This window comes from Aquarana catesbeiana, linkage group LG06, assembly GCF_042186555.1.
Source record: "Aquarana catesbeiana isolate 2022-GZ linkage group LG06, ASM4218655v1, whole genome shotgun sequence".
NCBI lineage: Eukaryota > Metazoa > Chordata > Amphibia > Anura > Ranidae > Aquarana > Aquarana catesbeiana.
The window spans coordinates 188,606,469-188,620,323 of NC_133329.1; positions in this window are offsets into that span (position 1 = coordinate 188,606,469).

Here is a 13,855-nt window from a genome sequence, read left to right on the forward strand (position 1 = left end):
TCAGCTGTTTTATATAGTTTAGAGGAGCTGTTGGGGGAATCCGGCTGCGAGCAAAACATGAATGCCAAACCCAGGGGCCGAGGTTGAATCACCGTACAATTGACAGTTAAAACGTGCCAGTTGCTGTAAAAACTCCCTGTTCATTAAGGATGAGCTCAGGCGTGTTCGCACAGCCCAGGTGCAGAGCCCGCCAGGAAGTCGGCACTGTGCTGTACTAATCCCAGGCAGTGAGACGTTTCCCGATCTCTGCAGCCGCGCATTGGGACAATGTCTCACTGCCTGTGATTAGCGCAACGCAGTGCCAACTTCCTGACGGGCTCTGTACGTGGGCTGTGCGAACACGCCTGAGCTCATCCTTACTGTGCAACCTGTTTCACATAGGCTTTATCTTGTATTAAAGTGGTAGTAAATGCCTTTTGTTTATAGTTTACCTACAGGTAAGCCTATAATAAATCTTACCTTAGTTACTGTGAATATTTGTGAAGCCAGTGAATAAACCATGACTCCTGTGCGTGGGAGTGATGTCATTGTGGCTCGTCCATTCAAAGGAGCAGAGCGCACAAACCCAGAAGGAAGATGGAAGCCCTATCAGCCGTGACAGTGCGCTTCTTGAGGGCTTTGTTGTTTGAGAAGTTTCACATAATGTGCTAGTGTGTGATGCATACTAGCACAGTATAACATTGCCTTGCAGGAGGAAACTTTTTTTTTTTTTCCTCAACTTTACTACTGCTTTAAGAGTAGTGTAAACAGCAAGCTTTTAGGGCCAGTCCACACCAGAACATGGTGCATGAAACTGGCATTCTGTAAGTGTTTACTGCACCGTGTTCAAAACTCACTGCACTTGCAATCTGCATCAGGTGCGAGTTCAATGTGAAGGAGACCACAAACGCAGTGTGCGTGCCTGCACTGGATTGCATGGTATAGAAGTACCATGAGATTCAGCCACTCTGCAGTTTGTAAAGTATTGCATGCACTGCTTTTGCTGCAGTCTGGCAAAATTTCAGCCCATACAAATGGGATCATGTGAATCACACAGCGTGTTCCTGTGCGAACCGGCTGTTAAACATTTGCAGAGCTTCCAGCAAGCTTTGTTGAATCTTTTAGGCTAGGTTCACACTGCAATTTGAGATGATTTTTGTAGCGTGACTAGGTTGCTTGATGCATTTTTTTTTTACAACTGCTGGCTGTCAGCAGGGATGAGGCATATGTTGTTAAGGAGATGGCATCCACCGGTATCCTAACAACTAGTGAACTCATCTCTGCTGTCAGCCAGGAAACAAATTAGCCTGTCAGTAAAATTTTTTAAAAAATGTTGTGCAGTTACCCCCAAAATTCATACTGGACCCTTAGCCAAGCATGGAGCCCAGCATGCAAGGAAAGGGGGGGTCACAAGCATGCATCCTGAACCATACTGGGCCACGTGACCTTATCGTGGGTGGGATACTATGCTGGGGGGGGACCCCCCTGACAAAGCGCCTGGGTTGTCGTGGTGCAGGGGGTGATTTATTAGCCCCCCAGATTCCCCCCCCCCATGTGAATGAATATAAGGGAACATATTACCCCTTAGGACTGTCATGGCCATAACTGTTAATTACTATTTATGATTTTGTTATTTCTTGTATGATATATGTTTTTTTGTTGTGATCAATCTTTTTTAAAACATTTTTGTACTTCAAATAAATTCTACTTTTAACGTACTTTTCTATTAAGAATTTCCTTCAAATTTATTTTGAATTGCCTTTAAAATCCCATCAGTGAGGTTCTGCCTTTTTCTACATATTACCCCTGCTTATTCATCATAAAAATAGAAAGTACCATAGAAATAAACACACATAAACGTTTGGTAAGTCCTTTATTAGAGCCCTTTCACACTGGGGCGGCTTGCAGGCGCTATTGCGCTAATAATAGCGCCTGCAAACCGACCCGAAAGTGCCGCTACTTTCATTCCAGTGTGAAAGCCCCGAGGGCTTTCACACTGGAGCGATGCGCTGGCAGGACGGTAAAAAAAGTCCTGCCAGCAGCATCTTCGGAGCGGTGTGTATACCGCTCCTGCCCATTGAAATCAATGGGACGGCGCGGCTATACCGCTGGCAAAGCGCCTCTGCAGAGGTGCTTTGCGGTGGTATTTAACCCTTTCTCGGCAGCTAGCGGGGGGTAAAACCGCCCCGCTAGCGGGAGCATACCGACGGTAAAACGCCGCTAATAATAGCGGCGTTTTACCGCCGACCCCGCCCCAGTGTGAAAGGGCTCTTAAGGAAGTTCAAAAAAGTCCCCCAAAGTAAGTCCATGTTGATCACAATAAACAATGGCCACTAAAATAAAAATAAATAAACAAAGGGGGCAGGGTCACCCCAGTAATATTATTGACCATATATAGACAATTACGTCACAAAGGGGCAGGCTGACCTTTTTTTTTTTTTTTTTTTTTTTTTTTTTTGTGGGGTCCACCTTAACCACTTTTACCCCCTTCATGGCCAGACCTATTTTTGCTGTTCAGCACTGCGCAATTTTAACTGGCAATTGCATGACCGTGCAATTGCCATTTAAAATTGCGCAGTGCAACACCTTATGCAAATAAAATTGTTATTTTTTTCACACATATAGAGATTTCTTTTGGTGGTATTTGATCACCGCCTGGTTTTTAAACAAATAAAGATCAAAATGTTTGTAAAAAAAAAAAAAAAAAATATTTTCTAATTTCTGTTATAAAACATCCAATAAAAAAAGAAAACTTTTTGAAAAATTGAGGCCAAAATGTATTCTGCTACATGTCTTTGGTAAAAAAAAAATCCCAGTGTACATTAACCACTTACCGACCGGCTCCTGTACATATACGTCAGCACTTTGAAGGTGGATATCTCGATAACGGCAGCAGCCACAACCGAGGTATCCATCTTTACAGGAGCCGGTCATGTTTTGGATAATGGTGGTCTCTGCGGCGGATTTGCCATGAGATCACCGTTATCGGCGGTGGGAGAGGTGCCATCCCCCTCCCGCCGCTCTCCCGTGCCCTCCGCTGCTTACCGGAGCCGTCGGTAGCGGCGGAGGCGATCGGGACCTGTCACTTCCTGGGTATGGAGACGAGTGAGGCTAAGATGGCCCCCGCATGTCTCCATACCACAAGAGGGCGGAAGCGACGTCATAACGTCAGCTCCCCCATTTGTCTTAAAGGCATATTTTTTTTTGTCATTTTTTCAAACGACAATTTTTTTTTTTTTTTTTTTTATTGCATTTAAGTCCAAATATGAGATCTGAGGACTTTTTGACCCCAGATATCATATTTAAGAGGACCTGCCATGCTTTTTTCTATTACAAGGGATGTTTGTAATAGGAATAAAAGTGATCCAAATTTTTTTTTTTTTAAAAAAAACAGTGATAAAATAAAGAAGAAAAAAAAAAAATTTTAATTGCCCTCTCCGGACGAGCTCGCGCGCAGATGCGAACGCATACATGAGTAGCGCCTGCATATGAAAACGGTGGTCAAACCACACATGTGAGGTGTCGCTGCGACGGGTAGAGCAAGAGCAATAATTCTAGCCCTAGACCTCCTCTGTAACGCAAAACATGCAACCTGTAGAATTTTTTAAACGTTGCCTATGGAGATTTTTAAGGGTAAAAGTTTGACGCCATTCCACGAGCGGGCGCAATTTTGAAGCGCGACATGTTGGGTATCAATTTACTTGGTGTAACATTATATTTCACAATATAAAAAAAAATTGGGCTAACTTTACTGTTGTCTTATTTTTTTATTCAAAAAAGTGAATTTTTTCCAAAAAAAGTGCGCTTATAAGACCGCTGCGCAAATACGGTGCAAAAAAAAGTATTGCATTGACTGCCATTTTATTCTCTAGGGTGTTAGAAAAAAAACAATATATAAGGTTTGGGGGTTCTAAGTAATTTTCTAGCAAAAAAACCTGTTTTAAACATGTAAACACCTAAAATCCAAAACGAGGCTAGTCCTTAAGTGGTTAACCACATGCTGACCGGGCAATAGCCAAAAGACGGCTACAGCGCGGTCGGCTTATTCTGGGAGGGCGTCCCTGGACGTCCTCACAGAATCGCGCACCCCCCGGGGGAACGCACCCGGGAATGTCCATGATCGTTGGGTCCTCTGGACCCGGCATATCACGGAACAGTATAAAAGGCCAATGAGGGAGCGATCACTTGTCAACAAACCAGAGCTTGCCCGGTGCAGCTCCTCCCCTCTCCTCTCACCGGTACGGTGTGCAAGAAGAGGAGGGAGACGGGTGCAGCAGCGCTGTGGGCTGTCTCTGGAGTGCCCACAGTGCTGATCTGTGCCCATCCACGCTACATCCATTCATCCATCCCTGGCTCATCCATGCTCCATATGTGCTCATACATGCCTCATATGTGCCCATCCATGCTCCATATGTGCTCATCCATGCCTCGTGCTCATCCATGCTCCATATGTACCCATCTATACTTCATCCATCCCTGGCTCATCCATGCTCCATCCATCCCTGGCTCATCCTTGCTCCATCCATCCGTGCTCCATCCATCCCTGGCTCATCCATACTCCATCCATCCATGCTCATCCATACTCCATCCATCCATGCTCATCCATGCTCCATCCATCCCTGGCTCATCCGTGCTCCATTCATCCCTGACTCATCCGTGCTCCATCCATGCTCCATCCATCCCTGGCTCATCTGTGCTCCATCCAACCTGGCTCATCCATGCTCCATCCCTGGCTCATCCATGCCCCAAACATCCCTGGCTCATCTGTGCTCCATCCATCCCTGGCTCATCCGTGCTTATCTGTGCTCCATCCATTCCTGGCTCATCTGTGCTCATCCATGCTCCATCTATCCCTGGCTCATCCGTGCTCATCCATGCTCCATCTATCCCTGGCTCATCCACGCTTATCCATGCTCATCCATGCCACATCTGTGCTCATCCTTGCCACATCCATGCCACATCTGTGCTCATCCATGCTGCATGCTTGCCACTGCAGTGCCCATCAGTGTCTCACAAAAGTGTAATCGGTAGTCAAATTAGATTTGAAATGTATGTCCCTGATGGTGCTCCCTGCATGTTGGACCTCTGTATGTGGCCAGGCTGTTTAAAAGTCTCACACGTGTGGTATCGCCATACTCAGGAGGAGTAGCAGAATATATTTTGGGGTGTCATTTTTGCTATGTACAACTTTCTGTAAAAAAAAAAAGTGTTTTCATTTTCTTTCCACGTTTTCCAAAAACTTGTGGAAAAAAATAACAAAAGGCTCATTATTCCTTATAGAATATATGTTGGGGTGTTTACTTTCCAAAATGGGTCATTTTGTGGACGTTTCCATTGTCCTGGTGCTCCAGGGCCTTCAAATGTATAAGAGGTAGTCAAAAAATGAAATGTGTAATTTATGTCCCTAGAATGCCTGGCAGTGCTCCCTGCATGTTGAGCTGCTGTATGTGGCCGGGCTGTTTAAAAGTCTTACGGTTGGTATCGCCATACTCAGGAAGAATAGTAGAATGTGTTTTGGGGTGTAATTTGTGGTATACATATTAGAGGTCGACCGATATGGGTTTTTCTCTGGCCGATGCCGATGCCGATATCTAGAAATCGCGGTGGCCGATGGCCGATATGTGATGCCGATTTTTTTGGGCCGATATATTTGGCCGATTTTTTTTTTTCCTTTCTTTTTTCCCTTCATCTCATAAAATCTAACAGTTAGACCCCTTTCACACTGGGGCGTTTTTCAGGCGCTTTTGGGCTAAAAATAGCACCTGTAAAGTGCCTGTAAAACGGCTCCCCTGCAGTCTCAGTGTGAGATCCCGAGTGCTTTCACACTGAGGCGATGCGCTGGCAGGATGTAAAAAAAAGTCCTGCAAACGGCATCTTTGGAGCGGTGTATACTGCTGCTCCACCACTCCTGCCCATTGAAATGAATGCGCACCGCTGCCGAAGCGCCTGCAAAGCGTTTTGGCAGCGGCGCTTCAGGGGCGCATTTAACCCCTTCCTCGGCCGCTAGCTGGGTTATAAGCTCCCCGCTAGCAGCCGAATAGCGCCTCTAAAATGACGGTAAAGCGCCGCTAAAACTAGCAGCGTTTTACCATCAACGCCTGCCCGCTCCAGTGTGAAAGCAGCCTTAAGTAATACAGAAATTTTTTTTCATTTAAACATTAAACAAAACAAACCTTCAATCAGTTCACTTGTATGTATAATTTAGAAAAAAAACCTAAAAAAAAAAAAAAAAAAAAAACTATCTTAAATAATAAATACACAAAAACAGGTAATCAAAACTTTTGGACGAAAAAAAATGGGCTAACTTTACTGCTTATTTTTTTTTTTTAATTCATTACTGTATTTTTTTTTTTTTAAATTGCGTTTGAAAGATCGCTGCGCAAATACCGTGTGACATAAAATATTGCAACAATCACCATTTTATTCCCTAGGGTCTCTGCTAAAAAATATATATATAATGTTTGGGGGTTCTAAGTGATTTTCTAGCAGAAAATACAGGATTTTTACTTGTAAGCAACAAGTGTCAGAAAAGATTTAGTCTTTAAATGGTTAAACTGAAAACTTCTACACGCGGAGTTCAGTCTATTGATAAAAAGAACCTGAAAGAGATACAAATGTATCTTCTTATCGTACTTGGCAGGCTGCCCAGAGGAGGGGAGAATCCTCTCCACAGATAACTTAGGGAAACTTGCATTAAAGCGTTTGTAAAGGTGTTTTTTTTTTTTTTTTAAAATAACAAACATGTTATACTTACCTTCACTGTGCAGCTCGTTCTGCACAGAGTGGCCCCGAACCTCGTCTTCTGGGGTCCCTCGGCGGCTGTTTCAGCTCCTCCCCGCAAGCATTCACCACCTTAATGCGAGCTCCCTCGCACGGTGGTGAGTGCTTGCGGGCGCGCTCCCGTGATACAGCCGGCGGCTATAGCCGCTCGCTGTATCACTCGGCCCCGCCCCCCGGCTCGCCGCGTCATCGGATGTGATTGACAGCAGCGCGAGCCAATGGCTGCGCTGCTTTCAATCCATCCACTGCAGCCAATCAGCGGCCAGGGTGAGCGGAGGAACAGATGTCGGGAACGCGAAGCTGACTTTCGAGGCGTCAGGTAAGTAAAACGGGGGGGCTGGGGGCGGCGGTTCTGTCAGAAGTTTTTTCACCTTAATGCATAGAATGCATTAAGGTGAAAAAATTTTTACCTTTACAACCCCTTTAACTTCTATTACAGAAGTCATTTGCAAGTCACGGCTGAAGTTATAATCGGCCTTTTTTATCAGCACAATCGGCCGATGCCGATTAAGTAAAAAACGCCAAATATCGGCCGATATATCGGCCGGCCGATATATCGGTCGACCTCTAATACATATGCTGTGTGAGAGAAATAACCTGTTAATAAGACAATTCTGTGGAAAAAGAAAAAAAATCTTCATTTTGCAAAGAATTGTGGGAAAAAATTACAACTTCAAAAAACTCACAATCTTATGCTGGCCATACACTATACAGAAAATCGGCCGAACCCATTTTCGAAAAACGAACGTTCGACCGTGACCGCAAACGATCGTGCTATCATATAATGACCGATAAATTGTTCAGTGGACATGAATAAATAATTTTGTGTTCGTTTTTTTACATATACCTAGTGCAGACAGTTCGGACGGGAAACACATTAACCTTGCAATTTATCGTACGTTCGGCAGAAATTTTCCAAACTTCCCGTTCGTTTTTTTCCCACAAAAACATCACAAACGATTATCGATTTGTGCCCATTAACTTGCCGAAAAACGAACGAAGTGTCTATACGAACAATTTTTCGGCCGATTTTTCGTATAGTGTATGGCCAGCATTACTCTTACTAAATATCTTGGATTGTCTACTTTCCAAAAAGAGATCATTTGGGGGGTATTTGTACTCTCCTGGCTTGTTAGTGTCTCAAGAAATGAGATAGGCCGTCAGTACATCAGGTGTGATCAGGTGAGATCATTTTTCAGTGATTGACACCATAGCTTGTAGACTCTATAAGGCAGGCCATACATGGGTTGAATTTCGAAATAATTTTCTTTCGAAAATCTTATCTAAGAATTTTCGTTCGTATTTTGCACCATTAGTGGGCTGCAGCAACAGCCGATTTTCCTGCGGCCATCTAATTTGAGTAATCGGACATATTGGAAATGTTTTGAAAAACAAATGATTTTCTAATCAATGATGGGAGAATCGTGCGAGAAATGTAATCGAAAAAGAAATGCCCATGTGCAAGAAAAGAAAATTCCCGGAAAGAAAAGAAGATTCCCAGCCACGAAAATTCTTTTCTGTAGCAACACAAGGTGAAATTGAAAGCTTGATTGGCCGAATTTCGAAATCAATGATGGCACCATCGGATCACAAAAAACACAAATTTTCTGATTTTCAAAAGAAAATTCTTTCAAAATTCGATCATGTATGGCCAGTCTAACTTTCACACAGACCAAATAATATACACTGATTTGGGTTATTTTTACCAAAGATATGTAGCAGTATAAATTTTGGCCAAAATTTTTTGAAGAAAAATGACTAATTTGCAAAATTTTATAACCGAAACAAAGAAAAATGCTTTTTTAAAGCGGCGTTCCACCCAAAAATGGAACGTCCGCTTTAAAGAAGGTGACCCCATGACAGGCCACATTTGGCATTTAGCGCTCACTTTCACATGTTAGATCACCTCTCCCCCCTCCCTCTCGGCAGTCATCTGGGACACGTCACAGGTCCCAGATGATTGCCCGGCCAGTCACGGCATGCCGAGCAGCTTGTGCATGTACAGTGCATTTCCAGCTGTGAAGCCACAGCCGGGCACCCACAGAAACAATGCCAGCACCGCAGAGAGGAGGAGAAGACGAGCGGGGCTTTGTTTCCCCGCATCACTGGACCCTGGGACAGGTGAGTGTCTGATTATTAAAAGTCAGCAGCTGCAGTATTTGTAGCTGCTGACTTTTAATATTTTTTGTAAAGCAGAACTCTGCTTTAAACAAAATTTTTGGTCTTTTTTCATTTTAGCGCAAAAAATAAAAAACCCAGTGGTGATCAAATACCACCAAAAGAAATCTCTATTTGTGTGAAAAAAGGACAAAAATGCATATGGGTAGCATGTTGCCTGACTGAGTAATTGTCATTCAAAATGTGAGAGCAGTGAAAGCTGAAAATTGGTCTGGTTAGGAAGGGGGTTTAAGTGCCCAGTGGTCAAGTGGTTAATTGGTTTGTGCAAAATTTAGAGTGTCTACAAACTATGGTATATATACAGGAATTTATGCAGGTATAGACGTTATACTGTAATGGCGGTGATCAGAGACTTATAGTGGAACTGTGGTAGGGTGGCAGGCATTCTGGCGCTAACAGACACTATCTGGGAGGGTCACTAACTGATGTCGCTAGTGACAATAATACAGTGACCAATGATAATACTGTACACTGACACTGCTAATGACACTGGCTGGAAGGGGTGAACATCTAGGCGCAATCAAAGGGTTAAAAATGTGCCTAACGATGTGTAATGTGTGCTGCTTTTACTTTACTATCTGGCTGTATTTTGTTCCTGCTTAGCAGGGAGAACAAACAGCCAGATCGCTGTTTCCTGTACACAGGATGATTGAACACAACCGATCAGCTGACTTCAGCAAAAATCATTGGCTGAAATCAGCTGCTAAACGCATTCTGTGTCTGAACTCGTAAGAAAGGGCCAATGTACAGGTACGTTATTGTGCCTGCACCTCACGGCAGCTCGTAAAATATTTACAGTGAACAGTCAGCATGTGGTTAAAGAGCCGGGGACAGCAGAGGAGTCACTGGTTGTTAGGATGCCAGCAGGTAATGGTTACTTAATAACCAACGATTCTGTTCTGCTGTCCAAACAGGGATGACTCACTGGCTCTTCGGAAGTCGGCAGGTGCTGGCTCCTTACCTAACAAAAATCACAGGAAAACATGCGCCAAAAATGCATGCACACTCCAAAGACATGCTTGTAGGTTAACCAGTTGCGGACCGCCCCACTCACATTTACGGCGGTGCTGTGATTCGATACAGCACCGAGCAATCATCAGGTAAAGGCCAATGATTTTTCGCCTGGACCGGCTGATCTTCTGTACCGAATCAGAGATCAGCCTGTGCCTGTGTCTACAAAGCACAGACACAGGAACTGACGTGATCATCTCTCCTGGAGCCCTTTTGGTTCCAGTGAGAGAAGAAAATACATCCACGTGAGTCAAATCAGCACACTGAGTCTGGGTTCACATATATGAAAATTGGATGTGTTTTTAACTGCAGTCAATTCGCATAACATGTGAATGTGACCAGCTTTCAATGAAGCCAGTTCACACATGTCCACGTTGGCGGTGCGGTTTTGGAAAGGGTCCTGTGCGTTTTTGGGTCCAGTTCAGGTGCGAATTCAGGGAAAAATTCGGCCCTGAATCGCATCGGAACCGGTGAACAGAAAAGCACCAGACTTCAGACTGCAAACCACAGCTGGACATGTGTGAACCCAGCCTGACATGTTCAAACACTTAGGCACATCTAACCTCTTGATCGCTCCCCCAGTTAACTCTTTATCTGCCCTGGTACCAGTGTACAGATTTTTTTAAAGATCACTGTATTAGTGTCACAGGCAACTTCAGATAACATTAGTGTCAGTTAGTGCTCCTTTCAGTTAGCGTCAGATTTTCCGCCACTCTATCCCCTCCACATTTAACCCCTTGATTGCCAGTAATACTATCACAGTCACACTATAACGGCCATTACTAGTATAGTGTCTGAATGGATCAGTATTTTTTTTTTTTTTTTTTAATATTTATTCTTTATTCAATTTTGTCCAATACAGAAGATTCAGTAGCAAAATAATCATTACCATCATCATAAAAACAGAGAACAACAAAAGAAAAAAAAAAAAGGGAAAACATTTATTCACATAACTTCACTTATTAAATTTAAAAAGATATTGCAGCGTACCTATACTAAGTTGTCTAATATGCAGATTTCGCACTCAACACTCTGTTTTAAGTGGTTCTCCAGTCCTGCTATATACTCTCCCCTCTAAAGTGGGGATCCCATTTTTTCCAGCCAGGGCCTCCACATCCTCTCAAATTCTTTGAGATTTCCTCTTTTTATATAAACTACTCTTTCTTTACAGATAACCTCATTTACTACACTAATCCAATCCCTCATTGCAATGATTTTTCTGGCTTGGAATAAGCATCTTAAAATTGCTACTGTGATACTTTTCCTCTCCTCTAATTCCTTCCTGTATCCCAGTATACAAAGTCCAACCTCCATCTCCAAAGTTATCCCAAATGTCTCACCCACAATATTAAGCACCCCTTCCCAATATCGAAACAATTTTACTATACTCACCTTGTTACATAGTAGGTGAGGTTGAAAAAAGACACAAGTCCATCAAGTCCAACCTATGTGTGTGATTATGTGTCAGTATTACATTACATATCCCTGTAAATTGCGGTCATTCAGGTGATTATCTGATAGTTTCTTGAAGCTATCAATGCTCCCCGCTGAGACCACCGCCTGTGGAAGGGAATTCCACATCCTTGCCGCTCTTACAGTAAAGAACCCTCTACGTAGTTTAAGGTTAAACCTCTTTTCTTCTAATTGTAATGAGTGGCCACGAGTCTTATTAAACTCTCTTCTGGGAAAAAGTTTTATCCCTATTATGGGGTCACCAGTACAGTATTTGTAAATTGAAATCATATCCCCTCTCAAGCGTCTCTTCTCCAGAGAGAATAAGTTCAGTGCTCGCAACCTTTCCTCATAACTAAGATCCTCCAGACCCTTTATTAGCTTTGTTGCCCTTCTTTGTACTCACTCCATTTCCAGTACGTCCCTCCTGAGGACTGGTGCCCAGAACTGGACAGCATACTCCAGGTGCGGCCGGACCAGAGTCTTGTAGAGCGGGAGAATTATCGTTTTATCTCTGCATTTGATCCCCCTTTTAATGCATGCCAATATTCTGTTTCCTTTATTAGCAGCAGCTTGGCATTGCATGCCATTGCTGAGCCTATCATCTACTAGGACCCCCAGGTCCTTTTCCATCCTAGATTCCCCCAGAGGTTCTCCCCCCAGTGTATAGATTGCATTCATATTATTGCCACCCAAATGCATTATTTTACATTTTTCTACATTGAACCTCATTTACCATGTAGTCGCCCACCCCATTAATTTGTTCAGGTCTTTTTGCAAGATTTCCACATCCTGCGGAGAAGTTATTGCCCTGCTTAGCTTAGTATCGTCTGCAAATAAAGAGATTGAACTGTTTATCCCATCCTCCAGGTCGTTTATGAACAAATTAAATAGGATTGGTCCCAGCACAGAACCCTGGGGAACCCCACTACCCACCCCTGACCATTCTGAGTACTCCCCATTTATCACCACCCTCTGAACACGCCCTTGTAGCCAGTTTTCAATCCATGTACTCACCCTATGGTCCATGCCAATGCACCTTATTTTGTACAGTAAACATTTATGGGGAACTGTGTCAAATGCTTTTGCAAAATCCAGATACACCACGTCTACGGGCCTTCCTTTCTCTAGATGGCAACTCACCTCCTCATAGAAGGTTAATAGATTGGTTTGGCAAGAACGATTCTTCATGAATCCATGCTGATTACTGCTAATGATATCATTCTTATTACTAAAATCTTGTATATAGTCCCTTATCATCCCCTCCAATTGTTTACATACTATTGATGTTAGGCTAACTGGTCTGTAATTCCCAGGGATGTTTTTTGGGCCCTTTTTAAATATTGGTGCTACATTGGCTTTTCTCCAATCAGCTGGTACCATTCCAGTCAATAGACTGTCTGTAAAAATTAGGAACAACGGTCTGGCAATCACCTGACTGAGTTCCCTAAGTACCCTCGGATGCAAGCCATCTGGTCCCGGTGATTTATTAATGTTAAGTTTCTCAAGTCTAATTTTAATTCCGTCCTCTGTTAACCATGTAGGTGCTTCCTGTGTTGTGTCATGAGGATAAACACTGCAGTTTTGGTTACTGAAGCCCCCCGATTCACTCGTGAAGACTGAGGAGAAGAATAAATTCAATACCTTTGCCATCTCCCCATCCTTTGTAACCAGATGTCCTTCCTCATTCTTTATGGGGCCAATATGGTCTGTCCTCCCTTTTTTACTATTTACATACTTAAAGAATTTCTTGGGATTTTTTTTGCTCTCCTCCGCTATGTGTCTTTCATGTTCTATCTTAGCCATCCTAATTGCACCCTTACATTTCTTATTGCATTCTTTATAAATTCTGAATGCTGAGGATGATCCCTCAACCTTGTATTTTTTGAAGGCCTTCTCCTTTGCTTTTATATGCATTTTTACATTGGAGTTAAGCCATCCAGGATGTTTGTTCGCACTTTTAAATGTATTACCCAATTGGATACATTGGCTAATGCCCTTATTTAATATGCTCTTAAAGCAAACCCATCTCTCCTCCGTATTCTTTGTTCCTAATATTTTATCCCAATTTATGCCTTTTAGCAAGGTTTGTAGTTTAGGGAAGTTGGCTCTTTTGAAATTCAGTGTCTTTGTGTTCCCTTCATGTTTCCTATTTGTGTGATTTATACTGAAACTAATTGACCTGTGATCGCTGTTACCTAAATTGCCCCGTATTTCCACATCTGTTATCAGGTCTGTATTGTTGGTGTTTTTGTGCTTTGGTTAACCTACCACTAATGCCCCCAATACTACCCTCTGGAATATCTTCTGCGCTGGCTATCTCAGCCTCTGGACCCTCCCCCCATCGCCTAGTTTAAAAACCCCTCTAACTTTTTGGCCATCTTCATTCCCAGCAGATCTGCACCCTCCTCATTTAGGTGCAGTCCGTCCCTTCTATAGTACCGGTTACCGACTG